Source organism: Lucilia sericata, unplaced genomic scaffold (genome assembly GCF_015586225.1).
Source record: "Lucilia sericata isolate MDLA Ls3-8-SP2 unplaced genomic scaffold, ASM1558622v1 Contig000084F_arrow, whole genome shotgun sequence".
In the NCBI taxonomy this organism is placed as follows: Eukaryota; Metazoa; Arthropoda; class Insecta; order Diptera; family Calliphoridae; genus Lucilia; species Lucilia sericata.
In genome coordinates this window covers 34510-58491 of record NW_023994117.1, presented here as the reverse complement: position 1 = coordinate 58491, position 23982 = coordinate 34510, and the positions used below count along the sequence as shown (strand labels likewise).

Genomic DNA, 23982 nt, shown 5'->3' with positions numbered 1-23982 from the left:
CTGCCAAAGCTTCACTAGCAGAAGTGGGCAGCAGTTGAGCGAATAACTGCCTTGTAAAATTTACAACATTTTAGGAGTAATGTACTTATACAATCTTTTTAGATATCACAAAATGAACCAATTTAATGGAACCATGAATGTCTCCTCTAAAGTGACTATTTGCTCACTTTAGCTATACTACTATACTCTTATGTCCTCAGTTGTTTTTGTCATGGTTTTATGTTTCCAGTATAGTTTGCTATAAGAAAAGCAAAACCCAAGTATAACCCACCATCCTAGAGTAAGAGTTTTGGGCCATTAAACCGAGGCTGTATGTAAGTATCGTTCTAATATTTCCTATTGAATAGTACAGGTTCAGTTTTATTTGGAGTTTTTATTGCGACCGCTTAAACTTATGACAAAATCTTTGAAAGAAAGCTAAAAAACATTGAATTAACTTTCGTCTCACCAAAAGATTTTAAATTTATATCTCAATCAATTGAATCAATTCAACGTAAATTGATTCAAAGTCGACATAAATACCAGAGACCAATGTTTTAAGTTAAGACATCGTGAAGAAGAAATAAGGACTTTCATTTGACATAAGCGTTTTTCAAACTTTTGCACACGATATCTCGAAAACCTGATATGATGGGTAGATTTAGATTCAGAGCAGCTCAATCCTTTAGAAAAGCAGACTTTGGTCTCTGGGTTATAAATTTCTTGGTCTGTATAATTATGAGAATGACACTTGATTAGTTAAAGTAAAATATTGATTGCATAAAAAAGATGGATTTTTAAATCAAGGAACAAATAATCGATATATTGGAGTAAGTGTTATTGTTTTAGTAGCAAATAATTGTTTACATTTTATTACACCTTTAATACATTAAAGTTTAAACTTTTTGCTTTAATTTTGATACAATTTTCTGACAAAAAATATTTCATTTTCTATTTCACCATTACCAATTTTCACTGGTATCATTGACTCTGGTTTAACTATTTGTGATATATAAAAAATTAACTTTAAAGCTGTCAAAAGGTATTTTATTAGTTTAAATGACAGAGATAATTGTCCAAATTTAAATTAAAATCCTAATAACCACAACCACAAATATATTTTAAAAGCATATAACTAATGATTTGAAATATTAAAACAAATTACACTAATAAATTATATGACAATCACTACAACCTTTTTATTTAAGAAATACACATTAAATAATTAAAACTTCTTTTTTCTTCCACAAATGATTTTTATTTCTTTTTCGTTTAAAACATGTGCTTTTTGTTAGAGAACTGTAAAAAGGAGGAAATAAGGATACACGTACATATAGTCATATACGAAAAAGTACTGCGCAATACACAAATCGTAACGTAAAATAAAAAAAAAAAACAACAAATGTAGTAGTAAAATAAAAAAGCACATGGAAAATTCATCGCATGAAAGTATTGGTTAAAATGCCATAAAGAAGAAATTATGATAAATAAAACATTGGGTACATATTTATAGGGAAATGGAATACATACTTGTATATTTGAAATTTGTATATAAAAAATATATTAGATAATTTATAAAGTTAGCAATAGAGTCAATTTGCTATCATTTAGTTTAAACTAGAATCCTTAAAAGTAATAAAATAGTCAAACTATTAAGCTAAACCAAAATCGAATCTAAATTTTAAACATCAGTAATCACTTCAAAAAGGAAACCAATTGGTTAATAAATTATATTTCTTTATAAATTTTATATTTTATTTATGTATCTTTAGTACATATTTATTGAACTAATGACGAAAAACTATTATTTATTTACCGCACCTTTTCTCAATGTCTTATTATTTTGTTATCGTAACGACATATTGACAGTTTTCATACAGAAATTAAATTGTTATTGATATTATGGTCCTTACTATACCAACGTGCCTTCATTTCTGTTGGGTTGATATTACAGGCATTTCAGGACTTTGTCCGGTAATCTGCTTTTAAACATCTTATCGATTATCCATTTCAATATTTTAAGTTCAAAAGACGTTAGAATTAGTAATCGAAAAGAAATTTGATGTCGACAAAGCTTTAGAAACATTGTTCGACCCACTAAAAAGTTCCGAGTGATCCCGATGATATCGGAACGAGAATATTTTACAATTTAATACATCGTGCTTCCAACAGAAAACTTTGGAGAGAATCATTTGACATAGATTTTTAAATGTCCATAAATACATTGGACAAAGTGAAGTAGGATAGGATGGACAAGAAATCAAAGTGCTTTACGTTAACACCAGCCTATTGGCCTTATTTCACGGTGGTACTTTTAAAAGCATAGGATCAGACTACTCTCCACCGCCCCTTTGTACATCTTACACACCGGTGGCAATTTTTGTACATGGTTCTGCATTTCTTGTACTTGAGCTTTCAAATCTCAGACCATTGCTGCCACGTTGCTTAACTTCCGAAATGCAAAAACATCACTTCCATTTACAACCACACAAATGGCATGGCCTCTGTTAATTCGGCAACAGCACCTAAAGACGTAATCGGTAGACTAAAATATGAATCCATCAAATAAGGTGTGAGGTATCATACATATACCACCATTCAACCCAGCACACTTCTCATTCATTCCGACACCTTCACTCTAGGTATACGGATGGATGAGGCCCGCATACCCCTACATCTATCCCATATCATATACACTTGACACCAACTCATTTCCAACTCATAGTCCCACAATCACTCATCTGTGGGGTATCTGTTGATTCGGCAACAACAACGAACTTATCCCGAATTATAGACATTACCGTGTATCAGTCTTTTAACCAACATTCTCTTCTCGCGAATTTGGGTTAAACCACATCCTCAATGTGCACCCCGAAGGGACCTCTTCAATAAACGGGACAGGAAAAAGTCCGAAACTCTGCCAAGTGGGCTACCGGTTTCCATGGTACCAGATTATGTCATTCTCTGGTTTGACCACATATTAAATCATTCCAAGGAAAGACCGAGGATACATTTGATCCACATCAGTTTATAGACCCGGCAACCTCTTTTGCCCCGGATTGCGATAACACCAGGATGAGGAAGATAATCAAGGTGTCCCGGAGGGGGAAGGGTTGACTAGAAAGTTGTATATGTGTTGTGTATTATGTAGACCCCTTTATTAGAGACGGCACGGTTTATGCGGTAACTTTAGGCATTAAGACCGTTGCTCGATCTCAATTGTGACAGAAATGTTTCTGTTATAGGCGGTGAACGACCTCCAAGTACGATGAATGTCGTAAAGGTAACCTAAAACCGATGTATTGCTGGCGTCTCTATGAATGTCTTAAAAATCTTGAAATATGGATGTTCCTTCCAGTTTGCCGGTTTAATGTGTTTTGCGTACGGTTGCTCCTGGGAAGTACATACATACATATTGGACTTGACAACTAATTGCAAAAAAATAAATAAGTTATTGTTGCAGCTTCTACTGATGAGCTGCTATTAGATATTATCATTGACGGTCTTTTCAAAAGTTCTGCCATTGGAATGTAACAAATTTTGGCCAAAATTGAGGATGACCCACAGGTAAACGTCTTCGCGACTTTGTTGAGGAATTTAAATTAATGATTAATTTCAAAGTGGGTAATATGACATTTCAAATAAAGATCCGTACATTTATATGTGACACTCCTGCAAGGTCATTTCTTTGTGGCACAAATGTCCACAATGCGCTAAACTGTTATCACAGATTTAAACAAGTTGGAACCAGTATTGAACTCTGAACAGTGTTTTCAGATTCTGTTGGCCCTCGTCGCACGGATCACCCAATTAATGCGAACAACGCATAACTTGAAAACAGTTATACGGAGTAATACATTCAATTGGTGCGAGTGATACACAACTCTGTCGAAAGCAAACAACAAACACAAGCCTGACTGTCCTTAAAAAATGTTGGCGATAGCACGAGAATTGTTCTTCAACTCAGACCTGAATTACGACTGATTTTCGTTTTTAACGAAAAAATTTTGTCTCTTCATAAAATAGATGATGTACAATGATGCATTTCCGAACACTCACTCTTAGTTTTGTGTATAAAATCATACGTTTTCAATTAGCACTTTCATTTTCATGTCGGTCTTTCAGTTTAACTTGAATAAACTCTATTAAATAATAAATTTATAGATAATCCACCAAATATTAATTTTAAATTATTTTGTTTTAACCAAAACAAAAATAACATCTTTTAATGAATGCTCACTAATATATTAGAATCAACATGAATGTTTTCAATAATTAGGAATCAATCTATTCCATATTAGTTAACATATGTTTTAATAAAATAATTTTATTAAACATGTGCGCAGCATGCTACAAATTTCTTTAATATGTATAATTTTCGATGTAGACATATTTTCGAATATTTAGACATGCCTTTTTACAATTAGGCAGAAAAGGCCTGTCGTTCATATAATCTCGCTGAGTGTTGGACTATTTGAACAGCTTGTTTTAATGCATTTTTTTATTTTTACTTTTTGGCTGGCATGCGTTATCGCATAAACAACTTGATGATTAGTGTTCGAGTATATTATTTATCTAACCTTGAAAATTGTTGTTTGCTCGTTATAATTTTTTTCTTTTAACAAAAAACAGACCAAAAATAATACAGTATATAAAAACATAAACAAAAAAAAAAATGAAACAAATGAGAAAATATATTCGGATAAGGCGAACTTATAAACACCCTAACACTTAAAACTTATAATATCTGAAATAACATCGCTCTCGACATATTCTCTCTACATACTCTACATTTGTCTGAATCCATTCGTCCAATTTTATATATTTGTGCCCGTAAACCGGAGTTTCCACTATGAATAAGTACCATCAACCTAAAGTCTAAGTTATTCATTCTGAGGACAAGCGTTCTCCTCTCTGGAGTCACTCCATAGCATTTAAGTTCTAATATGTTATTCTCTCGCTCATGTTTTTAATTTAGTGCTCGTCAAACGATTTTGCTTTTGTTTGGATAACTTCCTCAAGCTCTCTTTTCTCATTATAGTTCTTTTATTGCAGATTATACCCGACTGTGCTTTGACTTTACCCTATCAACTGATATCGCACTAATTGCCTTCTTATTGTCGAAGAATATTTTAACCTCTGTTGGGGACATGTTTAATCCAATCCACTTTACACATACGGTGATGGAGCAGACTTCCGCCTGGAAGCTAGCGTTACAAAGACTGTAGTATATCTCGGTTTCCGAAGCAAATACCAGACTGATTTTGTCTGCCAGCTTAGAGCCAGTTGTGTAACAAAGGACTCCCGCAGTGGTTTGCTTCTTTCTCATGACCACGGTATCCATTAATGTTTCTAAGGCCTCGGATGTCAGCTGCGGCTCTATACTCCTCCAGAAGAGCAATATGGAAGTCCTGGGGTATAAAACCTAAGAATACCAAATGGCTCTTCGACATAGTAGTAAAGCAAATACTGCTGTTTAATGCACTTGCCTGGTGGAAATCTTTACGAATGGACGTACACTTGACGAGATTTGAAGAAATCCTTCGCGCATTAGCGCTAATGAGAACAGGGTTCCTTCGTACCACTCCATCAAGGGATTTCTGCCCCAAACCAACTTTTAAAAGAAGCTTTTTAGTGTAAATTCAATTCGTAGTGATGGATCATATAAGGTCATCACCGACGGTTCCAAATCGAAAGATGGGTTCTATATAGCACATACTGGGACGAGAGTTTCCTTCCTGACCTGTATAGCGTACTTAAGCTAGAATTATCAGCCATTAAACGGGCTGCCAACTGGCTCAGTTTTTGTCGAATATACCATGATTATATTCTAATATACACCGATATTCAGGCCGCCCTAAGGGCTATAAGTGGTGTTTATACAATATCGCACTTGGTCATAGAATGCAGGACATCCGTAAATGAGAAACATTGGAAAGTACTGGATTCCATGACATCAACAGATACCTCGCAATGCCCCCGCGTACTCTCTTGCGAAAGTAGCCTCCTCACTCCTACGGCCTACGGATTCCAAGATGCAAACTAACGATTCATGATAAACTACATGAGCATTCGCAACTCAGATGGCCGATTGAGGTTACTTGTAGACTGGCGGAGATCATGTGGCCGTCGTACGACAAATGAAGATCACAAACCCTACTTCAGATTTCGAGTGGTGACTAGTCACTTAGAGACTTTAGGGATCCACGCTAGAAGATTGAGTATATCATAGATTAAATCTGCTGGGATAAAATTTCCTGCACGATCTAATGGATCTATCAGAGGCTGACATCTAATGAATAAAATCCTTTATTCATGCGACATACTTGCTTGGAATGGAATCCACAGTAATAGGGGCAAAGAGTACCAATACGCTGACCGCTTTCTCTTTACAGATCAGCGAAATGGACCTAAGTGTTTCTATAGTGATAACATCACATGAACAACCTGCTAAGCTAACCTTAAGCTTCGGCCAAATCGTGGCCCCACTTATACCCAAGCATCCAATATCTCCATGTATGCAATATAGCTCCAGGTTTGAGTAATTCGTCATCTCGTTAAGATATTCAGCATTGTCACTCCATTGAGACGTGGTAGCGGAAAAGTGGAAATCTTATACTTTCTAAAAAAGATCCGTTCACGATTGACACTAGCAATGTATATCATCCGCACATGCTATAGTTTTGCACGCCATAGAATCAAATTCTACTAACAAGGGGTTAATGAAGAGATTCTACCAAAGGAGTGAGATTACCTATTCTTGCGATATGCATCTTGTAACACATTTCGCGGGGTAAAAAAGCATTCCAATTCCAGTCGAAGTAAAAAATGGTTAAGTTTTAAATTTGATCCAACTTGAATCCATATGATTTAATCACAATTTTATCAGATTCAACCTACATATTTTGGACCCAATTGAGGTTTTAATGAACTAACAGATGTAAGCAGATAATTTTAAATTTATATACAGTGTCTCTCATAATTATTCGAATTTGGGTAAACTATAAAAAGAAACCAAATTTAATAATATATTTTGTGTGCAAAATAAATAAATTAATTTGTTATATTGTCTAGATAGTCCTTATGTTTGATATCACGCTTTTTAAAACTTGAAAAATTTGCATTGATTTAAATTAATTGTGCTTTTTTAAAAAAAGTCCATGAAATTGCCTCACAAAAGTATACGAATTTTTCCTGTATTTCATATTTGATCATATTATACGCAACACAAATTTTAGAATCGAATGGTTTTTATGCGTAATATTGTTTTAAGGGGTTACTATCCACGGAAAGGATATATTTTTGGCCCATTTGGTCCACAATTTTGCGGAATTTGTACCCTCTTTTCATGTAATATCATTAAAATGGCGATTTTTGGCCATAATTGTAAATTTTTCTCCTTTTTTCCAGAGATAAAACAAAAATTTGATATTGGGACTTAAAAGACCCTTTGGGGTATCTAAAAATAATATCTTTTGTTACAAGAATCTGTATTTAAACGTTCCAAGATAAATTATTCGGATCATTCTTCTTTCGCTAATTCAATATATTGGAACTTAAGTCCATTTTTATAATACTAGGATCAACTATTTTCGGGGAGAGTTTTCTGGTATATATTCTTTTAGATATCAGCTTTTATACATTTTAAGTTTTCAATGTGTTGTGGAAGTGTACAACTCCAAAACATGCCTCGAAGAAACACCATTCAAAATAGTAAAATCATTATTTTTATATACCAATGGCCTCCATGCTGCATAGCACGATATCATTATGATTACATCAAAAATGTTGATATGTGTTTAAATATTATTTACTATGATCAAATTAAAACCAAAATTTAGGACTTACAGTGTTATTGTAACGGGCAACATAAGCGTGAAAGTTACGAATAGTAAAAACTGAAATCTACTATATAGGATGACGTTTTGTTAAGGCATGTTTTGGGGTTGTATACCGCTATAATATATTGAAAATTTAAAATACATTAGTGCCAATATGTACATGAATATACACTAGACAACTTTGTCGAAAAATATCGTCCCTAGAGGTACGAAAAGGGACTTATGATCCAGATAATTCAATTAGAAACTGAAAAACGATACCAAAAATACATCTTGGAACGTTTAAGTACAGATCCTTATAACAAAAAATATTATTTTTAGATACCCTATGGGTTCTATTAAATTCCAATATTAAATTTTGGTTTTATTTCTGGAAAAAGGGTGAAAACATTACAAATATAGCCAAAAATCGCCATTTTAATGATATTACATGAAAAGAGGGTACAAATCCCCCAAAATTGTGGACCAAATGGGTCAAAAATATATCCATGCGGTTGATAGTAACCCCTTAAAACCATATTAAGCATAAAACCATGCGATTCTAAAATTTGTGTATCGTATAATATGATCAAATATGAAATACAGGAAAAATTCGCATACTTTTGTGAAGTAGTTTCATGGACTTTTTTTAAAAAAGCACAACTAATTTAAGTAAATGTAAAGTTTCCAATTTTTAAGGGGCGTGATATCAAAACTAAGGACTATATAGACAATATAACAAATTAATTTATTTATTTTCCACACAAAATATATTATTAAATTTGGTTTCTTTTCATAGTTTACATAAATTCGAATACTTATGAGAGACACTGTATCTACAACCAAATATTTTCCAATGTGTTACACACGATATAATCAAATCAATATACCCAAACTAACCTCACTTTAGTGATGGTTATAAAAACGTCTTCGTAAATTTTATACATGATCATTAAATAAATAATGCATGCAAAAAATACTTGTGTGTATAAAAAGAATTTGCAATTGTGTGTAGTATTAAGAAAAAAATTAAAAATGAACAAAAAAATTAAATAAAAAAGCAAACACTTTCATTTTCAAATTTTTGCATTTTATTTTTCTTTTTTTAATAAACAGACGTATAGCATGTACCTGCAATACAAACACATGTTAATTTTTATGTTGAACAAGTACTTTATAAAAATCATTTGAAAATTATTTGGCGACATTGTAGACATAGAAAAAGAGCATTTGTGTGTGTTTATAAGAAAGGGAAATCCTCTTTAATAATATGTAAACGTAAAAGTGTGGGCTACAAAAAATATTTAAATGCCAACAAATTATAGTTTTCTCCTTCTTAAATGATTTTACAAAGACCAACAGAGTTGCCAATGTGTGACTTTGCCCAATTTCAATATGAGACATTAAATCTTCCAAATTAATGTTAACAATCTAAAGTGTAGCACGCTTTGTACTAAATAAGCGAAACTCTCTGACAAAAATTTCCCGGTATATGATAAAAAATACCCGGGAATGCATGGGAATATTTTATCCGTAGAAACCCTAGCATATATGTAAACACTCTGGGGTCTACGACCAATATTTTGAATGAAAAAGAAAACAATGATAAAAAAGGAATTTGTTATTTTAACCACCAAATGTTGACAATAAAAAATAAAACACGTGCATTAAAAATATAAATGAATGTTAATACTTGTTGAGTTTTAACTAAAGTTACATAAATTTTCAATTATTGTAGAATCTCGATGCTCATCGAATTTGATCGGTTTATGTTTACTTTTTTTAATCGGATTTCATAGCGATAGTAATAATTATAAGTCAATTGTAAACATTAGAGAAATTTTTAGAAGAAGAAAGAAGAAGAAACTTTGTACGCATACTCTATTAAGACCGATTATTATGGTCCGACCATTACGAATAACGGCAATACGATTTTAACTTGCACAAAACATAATTGTAATCAAACGTATTTAACATAATTCTGAAATAAAGCTGTAATCATATCCTCTTTATATTTTGTATTGTCATTCAAAACTCTCATGAAGGCACATTTCAGGACACAATTGGAGATGTGTTACCATTGTATCACAACAACCTTTTCCGAATAGCAGTATAGCTGACGACTTAGCTTAGGTTTATAGAAGGATGTACACTACATCAAATCCGAAGAAATACACCTAGGCCACTATCGCTCCTTTTCATGAAAACAAATTTATTCACTGAATGTATTATTTTTCAATGTTCAGAAACTCAGTTTCCTGGACGAAATTCCTTAGAATTTTCCAATCAGTGTTTGTCAGGAATATTATGTCCGGAATAACATCACATCCAAGATACTTTGATCTAACTTCGACGAATGCCTGACAGTGGCAAAGAAAGTACTCCAGAGTTTCACTGTCCTCTCCAAATGCAATTCCGAGATGTGCTCGTATTCCTATGTGTCCACTCTATACGTACCTTCATACTAACCTCAGACTTGCTCATTTTGAGGATATTTCTCGTTTTGCTCTCATCAGGGTCACCCCACTGGATCTTTGTTGTTCTACCCACCGTTTCATTATTCCAAGAGGGCTTATGGAATTCTCTCACCCATGTTTTTAATTCAGCTTTTGTTGCGTCGAAAGGGTTTGCGTTTGTCAGGTTAACACCATCGAGCTTCCTTCCCTTTTAAGCTATTACATTTGCCCATTCGTTAGCGACTACTCCCGAGTTGCCTGGTACCCATATGATGTAAACCTTACCTCTGGGAGAATAATCAGTTGAAGATTTTTTATAATCCAATACGGTCATAGATTTAATTCTATCACCTGATATCGCACTAATTGCCTTCTGGATGTATTTAAATATATATTAAGCCCTTTGGGTGCGATAATTATTCTAATCCAATTTACACATTCCGTTATTGCTAGGACTTCTGCCAGGAAGCTTGTGTTATGATTAGGTAAACGGTGGTATATTTATGTTTCTGGGCCTTCAATATAGAACCCCTGGTCCACTTTGTCCCCAAATTTAGTGCCATCCGTCGGTACAACACCTTCTATGTGACTGTCCAGCCTTACAAGAGCACAGACTACTCTATCTGGGTAGAGCTCTTTTCCATGATCTAGACTGTCACCACAGCAACCCACGTATATTTCCGTTTCTGGGTCTTCAATATAGAATCCCAGGCCCACTTTGTCCCCAAATTTAGAGCCATCCGTGTAACAACGGATTCCTACTGGTATTTGCCCTAATGTTCCGCTTGATCAAGACATTCTATCTGGGATGAGCGTTTCAAAGTTTCCGACATATGCTGTGTCAGGTATGCAATCAGGCACGTCCGATGATTGTGTAAAACCTTCCAATGTGTCCAGTATACATTGATGACGCGTCCTATAACCGCTTTTTGCCAGTTCGCCTAAACGAAAGAGCCGTTCGGCTGTAAGTACTGCCTCATATCTTAAATATCTTTAAATGGGTGGAATATCTAGCAACGCTTCCAGAGCTTTGGTTGATGTAGTACACATAGCGCCAGTTTTACCCAAGCTGCATGTACGCTGAACTCCCTGTAGTAGTTTGATATTACACTTTTTGTCGAAAGCTATCCACCGGATTATTGAAGCATAAGCTAGAATTGGTCTAATTACTCTTTTATAAAGCCAATTTGTCATAGTAGGTCTAAGACCCCATTTCATGCCTATAGTTCTCCTACATATCGCCCAACCGATGTGTCTTGTTGATCCTATTCTCTATGTGATGTTTCAAACTAGGTACAAAACGATGTTGAAACAGTGGAACAGTCGGCAAAGAATCTATGCTAAAGCCTGACATTAAAGAATCCAGAACTGTATTGAATTTTGAATATGAATCATAAAAAAATAAAGACAGATGGCGACAAGATTCTCTTAAAATATTTCTCTTTTGCTCTGTGACGTCATCATAAACTAAAACTTAGTGTTTTTATGAAAATACGGGTTCTTTTTATTATTTATTAACAAAAACTTGTGTATTACTTTCATAAGCTAGCATATGCAATGATATTGCAATTTTTCACTGCACACCTCATTTTAATTCAGAATTAAATGTTCAATTACAATATTTTCTTTATTTATTTTCAATTTTCAGCAAAAAAAACTCTCACATGATCCATAAATGGAACTCACGAAAACTATATAATCTTTTCTAATATAATACCACAAATAGTATTTCTTAATTAATTATTAATCAATATTTACAAAAATATTAATTTACCATGATTTCACAAATATTCGCATCTGGCATCTCGGCAGACCTACCACAATATTTCCGTTAAAATGAATACAATTCAAAATTTCTTTTTTGCACATGAACATTAAACTTTTTAGATAACATTAAAATGCAACATGCAACACTCTACTTTCCACTTTTTTTTTTTGTAGTACAAGTATAAATTTTCTATTTATATAGAAACATTCAAGTATGTAATTGGTGTAATCGTTAAATATAAAAGAAGACACATGTTATAAATACTCCTAATACGAGAAGTAAAGAACACTTTACTTTTAACTAATAGCAACGGTAGTAGTAACTCTTAAAGGAAACAAAAAAAAAATACCGTTTCAGACTACCGACGCAATATGGGGTCATTATTCATCACCGTTACCGATAAATAAGAAACAGCCAGACATAGTAGACTATGGTGACGGCGACAACAGACAACCAACCGTTTATTTATGTAGCACAAGTGACACTGCCGAAGTCTATTGTTTTCATATTTATTGTTACAACATATTGTGGCATGAAAGCACACAATATGACATACACACACAGACCGAATGGCTGGCTGGTTGACTGGCTAGTCTCTTTACGCTTGAATACCGTATTGAATGTGGTACGAACATAAGAACAGCTGACTCAAAAACGCCGCATAGTGATGATAATGAGATAAAAATAAAAAGAAATACATTCATACTGAGAGTAGAATTGAGAAAGGTATCCATCCATGTATCTGCATTGAGAGTATTACAATTATTAAGCAGGCGGGGTGGCCATTATGTTGTAAAAGAAAAAAGATTCTGTTTATAAGCAGACATCCCCCAAATAGTATAAATTTCAAATGGTAAGGCAGTGTGAACTTTATGTGAGTTTATTTGTTTTTAATTTTCTTCAAACTGTGCTAATTTTGTTCGATTAATTCTCTTTTTATCTGAAGAAGATTTTAGCATTTCGGTTTTAGCATAGCTCAAATAAAAATATATACCCTAAGTTGAGAATTTCATTGTTGATCTGTGTAAGCCAAAAAAGGGTCTATATAGTTGCACCTTAATAATACTGGCCAATAAAACAAAGTTTTGAACTTAAATATATAAAAAGGTTTAGATCAATATATAAGAAACCCATTTTTTTTGACTTAGAAACTAAATATTTAATAATAAAAGTTTTCTCTGTCTCTTATTCCTCTTTCACAATATTCCTCGTATAATTTACATTAAAATCTTGTAAATAATTGAAGGGGTTTTCTTTCTACTTTTAAAGAAATATATTACAATTTCTTCTTTGTTAACAAATCTTATTAAACATAAGGACACAAATAATTATATACATCATCATTATTATTGACCTTATTGAATTGTAAAGAAGAATATGTAAGGTCCATTAAGTCTTTAGGTTCCTTTTGTATTCTTATTCTTTTAATAAGTACTTCAACAATTATATATAAACAGTTTGTATTTGGTTTGTCGCAACATTTAAACGGATGCAGTAAATGCATTCAATAACTGTAAGAATTTAGGTCAAACACATTATCAAAAAAAAAAAAAAAAAAAAAAAAAAAAAAAAAAAAAAAAAAAAAACATCATCATTGTCATCATCAGCAACAACAATAAAAACCATTAAGTGGAAATGAAATCATAGAAATTTTCAAACATCAATATTTTGCAAAATGACAAAAAAACTACACTAAATGAACATGACTTGTGGTCAGAAGTCGTATGATAAAGTTTGTTTTTGTAGACATATCATAATAGTAATTTTAACTTATCTCTCTCTCCACAATTTCGGAGATGTCCTGAGGAATAATAAGATTAAGTAGGCTCTTATAAATCAAAAGTTCAGAGATGTTCTGAGGAGTGATAAGAATAAGTAGGACTAATAAATGACGCTTTCCCCATGCGTCGGATCGATTATTAACTGGGCTGAATGGTGCTCGGCAAAGAATTCAGAATATTTAACTAGAGCTAATGCTGATACATTTGTTTTATGAAAATTAAGGTATTTCTGATTGAGGTTCAGGTACTCTATATTCTAGGACAATGACAATTATATGCTCCATATTCTTTAGTTCCTCAACATCCTAGCATTACATGTAGAAGTTCGGTAAAAGAGAAACAAACCATTAGAAAAACAAAAAGAACATAAATAAATAGGAAAGGAGAATGAGAGAAGAATAAAAAAGCGCAACTCCATTCGGAGCCCTTAAGGTCTTCGGTTCTCTTCGTATCCTGAAGTTCCATAGATAGAGAAAGAAAACACTAGAAAAACAGTAAGAACATAAATAAAGAGGAGTGAGGAATGGAAGGAGGTAGATTTCCAAGGGGTTTCAACCTAGAAGTTTTACCGAATCTGAATCTCTGTATAAAGCAAAGACGATAAAATTACTAATTTCCTTGATAGAACTGATTCCTGATTTCCTTGATAGAAAGATTCTATACAGGGGTTTCAACCTAGAAGTTTTGCCAAAACGATTCCCTCAAACAAGACATGTTAGAAAATCTGAATCTACGTATAAAACAATACCCCGGGGGTATGCTACCTTGATGAAAGAGCCCATCTTGGTGTGATTTTAATTCCGGGGAAACAGATGTTACCTGTGCCTCTAGTCTGCAGGGACTATATACTGTTGATGATCAAATGTGTCCTCAGCCTTTTCTTGGAATGATTTGACATGGGATCGAACCTGAGAACTACATAATTTGGTTACACGGAAAACGGTAGCCGCAGGGCAGATTTTCGGTCTTTATCTTGTGCACGTGGTGGGTTAAATGTCGGCTGAAAGACTGATGCACCGTGAAATCTATGATAAGTTCGTGGGAGTGCGTCGGATGTTGTTCTCTATGAGTATGTCAAGTGAATGAGAAGTGTGCTAGGTTGGATGGTGATGGATGAAAGGTATCTTATGCAAGTGTTAATATTGAATTTTCCTTCTTTTTCAGGGAAAATTCTGTCCATACCAGATTTAGCACAGTGTGTTCTCTGTGAGTAAGAACAGTCCTTGGATTACGAATACGTCTCTAGGTGCTGTAGCCAACTCAACAGAGGCCATCCTATCTGCGTGGTTGTAAACGGAAGTGATGTTATTTCATCTCGGGAGTTGGAAGGTATCTTGGTAAAATCTGCCCACCCATCGAACAGTCTTACATATGCAAGCCAATCTTCCCTAATTAAAAATTCTATCCCGAAGCCTAGAGTCGCAATTCTATGATCTGTAATACCACAAGCAGAGTTACCATGATCAAGTATAGGGTTTGACTAACAAGGACTAGGTAGATTTCTAGCATAGAGAGCTACTAATGGCACAAGTAATTCCAAGAGAGTCGCATCTTTCGCTTTATTGAGCATATTCTGTTAATTGTCTTTTCTCAAAGCCTCCTAGGCACTAAGTCCCTTTTTAATTCTTCAGTATTATCATTCCATGAAAGCTTGCTACATATTAAGGAAATTGCCTAAATAAATAGACCGAAGTCTTGTTGTAACAGCTGAGTCTAAAAAACACTGGACTAAGCTAAACTAGATGGGGGTATCATGGGGATCATGGCCACATTCTGGACACTGGACAGGTAGGGAACCAGTAGGCGTTAATGCTGTTTCTATATCTCGAAGTCAGTAGTGCCAGAGTTCTACTCGTTTTCCAAGGTAGTGGGTATCCTTTAATATTAGTTCTTAGTTCAGAAAAAGAATAAACAACAAGGTTGTAACAGATCCCTTAACTAAGATTTTTAATAACAAAAAAAATTGAAAACTTATTAATAAAGAGTTAAAAAAGATTAATCAACTTTCTCACAAAGTGAAAAGTATGTATATGTCTGGAAACAAATAAAGCATTAATAGATATTATTTGTTTATTAGGCTATAGATATAATGCATTTATGTTGCAGTCACTTATAAGTGTCTAAATAAATACATACACACGTACACATAACAAGCAACCACAAAAACATTCCAAAGTTGGTGATATCGACTCCATTCATTAATGTGTGTACAAGTTTTTTATAGTAGTTTTTTTTTACTATAGCTGCTGTTGTTTGTTTTTTCAAAAAAAAATCTTATATTATTGAGTGTGAAAATTGAAACTATATCGAAAGCTAAAATAACTATGGAGTTTCAAGTGCCATCAACATTCCATAGAAAAACATGCGTGTAGAAAATGCTTACAAACTAATGTATTGAATACGCACATATTCGTATCTACATACATACATATTATGTATTTACATACATACATTGACGAACGAGTATAAACAATGCCATTAGATACTTAATACGGTGTCTGTCTGTCTGGTAAACCATTAAAGTAGTTCAAACAAATATTTTAAATTTGATATACGACTACTACTAGCAGTACTAGTCGAAGTACCTAACTCGTAATACTTTTAATACATTTCAAACTATGTGTTATAGGTATTTTATTTTCTTTTAAAACGTATTTTTAATATCAATCAACATTTGTATAGCCTTTAATTGTTAGTTATATATATTTAAAAGTTTCACCATTTGCAAATCAATGCTCTTCGTAAGTACTTTTTCGTTAATAGCAATTGCCATCATTAGTTATATTTATAAAGTTGTGGATTTATGTTACCGGAAATGTTATAGATTTCAAATATTTACACACATTATTTAAAAACGTCATTCTTCAAAATTGTTCCTTTATGATTTATTTTGATGATCACGAACTTATCTCACTTTAAAATGGATACAAAAACTTTATTCGAAATAAAGGAATTGCCCCACCTAAACCTGAATTGTAAAACTGAAATCACAAAATATGATTAAGGCTAATCAGTTATAAAATAAAGTCATTTAATTTTATGTTTATAAGCAATTTTCTCGAGGCTATCCAACTCCAAAAAATTCTCTCACAAACGAACTGTCAAAGTTCATATTTAGAAAATACATCGAATTTAACCCAATTTTTCCGAATAGTCAGTGACTTTTATAGTTTATTTTGTTGTTGTTGAAACAGATTGGGTGTGACTAGATGTTCTTCCCTGAAAATATTCAATAAAATTAATTATTATTGGTGTCATGAGATGTCGGTCTTAGCCATATGTAGGTCTATTGGAGTTAACTACTCCAACCGACTCTTGACTGTGTGAGTATAGTACGAGTTTGCCTGTGTAATTGCCTGTCACTATCCGAAATCACGGGTGGATGTTGATTTAAGACTTTATTGCACCTGTAGTCATTAATGGCGTTTATTATGGTCGACCTCAGATGGGATGACGTCCTGGATGTCTGTAACATAACGCCAAATGGGGATCTTCCATAAAAATTTCATAGGATGGCTGATGACTTGCCAGCAGGAATTGTCTAACCAGCAACATATTATGTTGCTTGATAGACAGCATCCTGATTTTTTCGTGTAAGTGATGCACGTTTGTAATCTTGACACATCCGGTTGCGATTCGAAGTGCATTATTTTGGGATGTCTGCAATACTAGCCATTATGTGTAACTGAGATAAGGGGTCCATATTGGGGCAGGCTATTTAAGGAGAGAGCGACAAATTGCTTTATATATCGCCGTTATTATCTTCTTATCCATAACCCAGGAGGTGCCAGCGAGCGCTTTAGGACTTTATTTCGGGATTTCACTTTATGGTTGATGTAGATGGCGTGCGAAGAGAAGTGAAGGAGACTGTCGATGACTACCCCTAAAATCTTCGGTTTCTGAACCGCAGGGATGCATTTGCCTTCGACTGAGATGTTGAGTTTCATCCTTACTTCCATAGTTCATGGAGTGAATAGTCGCACTTCAGGAAGCAAGGCAAGATAAATGTTGAAGAGTATAGGTGATAGTACTCCTCCTTGTGGTGATAGTACTCCTCCTATTTTAATCTTGCGGTAGTTGGACTTCCAGCCTCTGAACTCAACAAACGCCTATCTGCCACAGATATAATTGGTAGTTGGACTTCCTGCCTCAGAACTCAACAAACGCCTGTCTGCCACAGATATAATTGACAATCCAGCGTTTGACATCGTTGGGTAAAGTGGAGTTCAAGATGTCATTTATCAGCACGGAATGATCGATCGTATCAAAAGCTTTGGATAACACCAGAGCCGCAACAATTGTTGCTGATTTATATATTTTATGTTGTTCTCACTGCTAACACTAGACGAAGGCGACCACACTTGAACAACCTAATTTGCTACTGACCTGCCATTTCATTTATTGGTAGTCAACCCCCAAAGTTTTCGGGTGATGCAAAGTCGAAATGCAAAGAACTACTTATTCTTTCCTCTAGGTAGGTGGCGAAAAGTGTAGCTGACGACTTCAGCGGTGAAAAGATTTACCAGATCGCAAATTTAATCAACTTGTGTCCCGTCGCAATGATGGTACGGTCGTTCGCATAATTTGTAGCGTTTAAAGAAAAGCGGGGACTGTACTCCGCTTGGCACACTTAACGTTTGGATCAAATAATTTACGATTCATCTCTTCGTATTGTTGGCTATTGTGGAATTGCGGGATCTTGTTGTAGAGTTTGACTGTGTCATTGGTGGTGCTGAATATTTTGCCAAATCCGGCTGTTGTTAGAAGGCAGGCCAGCTGGGGGGAAGAGAAGAGTCTCAATTGCTCCTGGTGACAGGAGGAATATCGTCCTGTAAGATTGTCCTTCCGTCGAGAACTTAACACCTGAATTTTGAAAATGTATGCGATGTAAGTAAAGACGGTGTTGAGTTGAAAATGTTTGGTTGTTTTACGTTGAACGCCAAGTCGTTCCTGTGTGAGGAACCAGTTGTGATGGGAACGTAAATGTATGTTATAGTAAAAAGGTTTGCAAAAAGTTATCATTTGTTAATTGGGTAACATGTGGCATTGTGCTGCTGAAACCGTATTTCGGTGATACTAAAGCTTTAATAAAAGATGTAAATACAATATCAGCCGAAGACGAATGGAAGACCTGTAACACTGTGGCTCACGGCTGTATAAACCGAAAGAACTGTCGGCCACAGTAGAACAGCTACAACAACAATTTAAGTTTACAGAGCAAATTCCTAATAGCGACCTCAGATTAATGTTTTCTTGATACATGGATTTAAGGAAATCGTGCTTTTTGTATATCACCAAATTTTATAGCGAAACAAAAATCGACTGTTTTTACCTCCACTGTTTACACATTACACTTAAATCTTTATAAATACATAAAACAATAATTTTCATATTAAAAAACAAATTCCCATAACCTTTTTCCTAAAGCCCTTTAGCTCTATTTTACTATGGTACAAACAACAAACAAACACAAAATCACTCACTTCCCTTTAAACAAACAGCTGTTTTAAACTATGAACTTTTCTTGTACTCGTGTGAGTATGTGTGGATGTTTGTTTTTTGTAGTATTTTCGCATAAACCATTTATAGCAATTTAATTGTTTTTGTGTACTTTTTATTTATATATTTTTAATATTTGTTTATAAACACAAGAAAAAAATTGTTAGCATCATTATCATCTCAAAGTCTTTTAACAAAAATAAATATGTAAAAAAATGTACAGAACAAAACAGAGAAGGAGAATTGAAAAGATAACAACAAAAGGCAAAAAAAAAAACAGACGTAGAGGGTGTTAGGCGACTTGTTGTCACCTTAAATTTAATGATGATAAGATAAAAATAAACAGATAATCGAACTAACTGTTATATACGGGTCGAAATTATTTACTTTTTCTAACAATATTCTTGGTTGAATCGAAAAAATTTTGTTTTTTTTTCAGTTCCTTTTCTATTGCAAATATCCATGAAAATCATATTTCAGCTATAACGATCATAATATTATTTTTGTTTATCAATAATTATGTGTTGATTTTGTCACATTTAATTAATTGAAATTAACATACAAAACCCCTTATGTAGGGCACCCAAGAAACAAGGTAGAAAATAATAATCAACAATAAATTTAAATTAAGACAAAAAATGGAAACTCTTCTTTTTTCCCCACAAAATCATAATAAAAAAGCTAAAGATGCGATAAAATAGCAAAAATAATGAAAAGCAAAAGATACAAAACATGACAATGCAATTTCAATATTCGTCATATTAGATTTTTTTTTTTGTTGTTTCTAAGAAATTTTTCTATTTCTATTACTCGCATTGAAAGTATATTTATAAATATTAAGTTCAGATGTAAACGATATTATTTTAGTAAGAAAATTATGTCAAAATACTTATGTGCAAACGAGTACAAATTTCAAATGTATTGATTGAAATTACATACACAGATAAAATCGTAAATAGTAATAGACAAATATTTGCAATAACAGATATGGTAATTTTATATCTAAATTATTTTTTGTAAGCAGAGACATTAATACAAAATTCAATTGAGACAAACTTAAAAAAAACGACCTAAACAGAGAGACTGACGGACAAACAAACTGACCAAAGTTAAGTAAATTCTGTAAATAAAGTTTAATTACTTTTTTAGCTTGAATTTAAATAGTATTTATTTATATTTGTATGTCTTGTTATTTCTGTATCATTACAACGGACTACAAAAAAATATATTTAAACTGCTTGGTTAGTTTTATCATTTTCATCGATTATCTTCTTAAAAGGTATTTGAATTTTTCAAAGGAGAAAAAACTTTAAAAACAATATTTTTTCAAAAGAACAAAGATTCAAAATTTTACTAAAAATTACGAAGAATAGTCAATAGTTTTATATATTAATAAATGCTGTTGTCCAGTGTTAAATACATTCACTTTCATATACATATATTACTTTTTTTATATTATATTTTTTTAGAATTTTGCTTAATTTGCGTTTTAATTTTTTTTATTTATTGTCCATTAGTTGTTATACATTTCTTGTGCTATGTGAGCCCAAGTAAAATAATCATAGTAAAATAGAAAAAAGTAAATTTATTTAAAAATTTAATTTAGTAAAATAGAGAAAAGTAAATTTATTTAAAAATTTTAATTCTAAAGGCCTTATTTGAGAACCCATAAACATGGTGTTGTTCGTTGGCGGCAAGTAGATTGTTGAAGTAGGTTAGACAAAAACATTCGACTTGGTCGAGGCAAGATTCCCTAAGAAATTTAAAGCTTTAAGTTTACAAGGTTCATAGAAATAACAAATAAAGTAATCACTCAATTTGAACCACCTGATTGTGGAACTGTTGTGATGCCCTAATGGTCTTAGGAGTTCTTTATAGTACTACTCACAACATCCAGAGTTAAACAGCCGGTTAGATATTGTTAAAATTAATTTCACACACTAAAGAAGAATGGAACCAAAATGTTGTTTTTTGTTCTCAGTGAATGTCGTACAGTATCATAGGAGATGAAATATAGTCTGTGCTTCATTATCATTATGACAACTTCTGCAGTGCACTCGAAACTCACTGACATGATTACAAATAGCACTCCGTCCCGTTTTTACCGATAACAGCTTCCTAAAGTCAACAGTAAGCTTGATCTAGGGTCAACATATAGAGGTCAGGTTGACCTTAAAGACAGGTGGTTTCGCTAAACCCACTGATTTAAGCCATTTCATATTGTTCAATTTGAACAAGTGTCATACAGTTTGTAAGGGAAATACCAGTAAAGGGGTTGTTATGTCGAAGGACCCATATTAACATTATCCTGGAATGTTTCACTATCTTATTCAGAGATACCCGGCATTCTTTGGTTAAGCCAGATGCTGTTCGTATATATACATATGTACATACACATGTATGTATATCTCCCAATATGAGATAATACCTCTGCCAGTTTGCCGCTGGTTTGATAGTTAGGTAGCCTAAAAGAGGACTTGATTCATTCAATGTAGAAGCCACTATTCACCATTCCACTGCACCTAGAGCTATCGTTCCCACGACAATTGGATCTTTGCTCCGGAACGACCCGAGTCATACTCGGCCAAAGATTGTCAACCCAGCGACAGCTGTATCAACCGAAAGTTTTTTCCCCAGGAAAGAACTATCGACCACAGTCGAACTGTTACAACAACAACAACCTAGAGCTATCAGTGTAAGCATTCGTACATTATTTCATTGCGATACTAATGGTTATAAGTCTATTATGGACATTTAAGTCATTTTTTTAAGGGAAGTTTTAAAAAAGGCTACATATTTGAGGAAGTTATGAACTAAAAAGTCCAAATCGGAAGGTGCGGTTGTAGAAGGCTAGGCAAAATAATGGACCAATGAAAATTACTGCCTATATCTTGCGCACAAGGTTTACATGTACAACCAGCCAATTTTGTTGTGCGTTACAAACATCAGCTCAAACACATGTAGCAACTTTTATCGTAAGGCAATCTATGTTCCTAATAACATCTATGCAGCGTTTTAGAGGACAACCATCAGTTAGTCATCCATTAACTCCTGCTATTTAAACAGTGACTTCCAACAATACGGTAGTATTTTCTCTGATGTATTTATGTAAATCTGACGATTAAAAAGGACAAAACTCCAAGATCAATTAAAAGCGACAAGTATTTTTAAAATTTTATTATTCCTAAAACTATTATGTTCATATTTTGAAAGAAAAAAAAACGCTTAAAAAAGTACAACTTATATATGGCAAGCCTAGATACAGTAAAAACCGGCAAAACAAGTACAAAGTCCAATGAAATACAAAAACAACAGCAACAGACACAATGCAATTTAATTCAACTAAAACGAAATGGCATTTGGAAGGACACCATGAGAAAAATCTATGAACAAATTGGAAAAATGTGTATATTAATGAAATCTTTACAGCAAGAAAAATAGATAAATTCAATAAGAAAACAAAGCAAACGAAAGAAAAGAAACTACCTAACTAACCAAATGGAAATATATTTGAACGTAGTTTTGTAGTATTTGTATTAATAAATGAATGACAAAATATATGCACTTACCCAACAATTAATATTGATGTCTTGTTTTTTCTTAAAATCTTTAATGACAAATCAATCTGCAAATAATGATAATAATAAAAATTGTAATGAACTAATTATCAGTTTGAAGAGGAAAATTGGAAAAAATCAATGGAAATATTTTGAACTGACGTCAGTTAACAATAATGATTATAAAACAACACTTATTTTCAATACAAATTGTTAAACTGCTGATGATATAAAATTTTATGTATTTAAATTTGCATCTGACAAAAACAACGAAAAAAATGGTTTACAAACAAAAGATTTTTAACATTTTGTTTATAAGAAAATTTTCACAAGTCAACAAACAAAAGAACGTACGAAATTGTTAATTTATCTCGATTTTATTTATGACTTTTTTTCATCATATACATATACTCGTTATTACGATTGTAAATGTATGTGTGTTTGTGTGTATATTTTTAATTTTATCTTTTTGTCTGTTCTTTTCTCTGGCAATCTTTTTTACCCACAGTATACGACCTTAACGGCAGTTGCTTTTTCTTTCTTTTTTTTCAGTTATTTTTTTTTTAATTATTATTCTTTCTTTCTGTTTGTTTGTTATCAGGGTGACCGCATACATTTCTTTTAACAAATTTTATTTTGTTTTTTCACTTTTTGTTATTTAGTTTAATTTGTTTAAACACTTACATTTTGTTGTTATATTTCCGTCTTTATTTTTTTCGTTTTACTTTGTTTTGTTCTTTATCTTCTTTGTTTTAAAAGGTTTTTTTGTTTTTCACTTGTATTTTTTTTTCTTTGTTAAGTATGCCAGTCCAATATTTTCACTTTTTTTAGCTTTTAATCATGAAATCAAATAGTTTTTATTAAATATATCTTTAAAGCAAAGTTTAATTTTGGTATTTTTCAATTATTTATGATTTTTATCGTTTTATTTAATCCACGAATTGAATAAAATTAACAGAGTCGAGTTGGACATCTGAAAATTTCTTACAAAATCATTCGTATGAAGAAAATGTAAATGAATGGGGTGAAAAGCACAAACCTGTGCTAATCAAAATTAACGACGGCGGTGTTTGACATTAATATTGTCGGCGGCGTTTAAAAGTAAACTGTAAACCGGCAAGT

At 32.9% G+C, this 23982-nt stretch overlaps 1 protein-coding gene across 8 annotated transcripts in view; it reads right to left on the bottom strand.

Annotated features, from left to right (window-relative positions):
* Positions 1–23620, bottom strand: part of LOC119599690 (myotubularin-related protein 4) — a 39754-nt gene extending 16134 nt beyond the window's left edge. For 3 of the 8 annotated variants that reach the window (XM_037949578.1, XM_037949579.1, XM_037949580.1), the window contains exons 1-2: positions 23545–23619; positions 22873–22928 (exon numbers count right to left, since the gene is read on the bottom strand). The gene's annotated coding sequence lies outside the window, so the exon portion shown is untranslated. Of the gene's footprint in view, positions 1–12029; positions 12282–22872; positions 22929–23022; positions 23174–23214; positions 23505–23544 lie in introns of those variants that run through there. The other 5 variants (XM_037949572.1, XM_037949574.1, XM_037949573.1 and 2 more) reach the window with 5 other exon arrangements.
* Between the last annotated feature and the right edge of the window lie 362 nt (positions 23621–23982).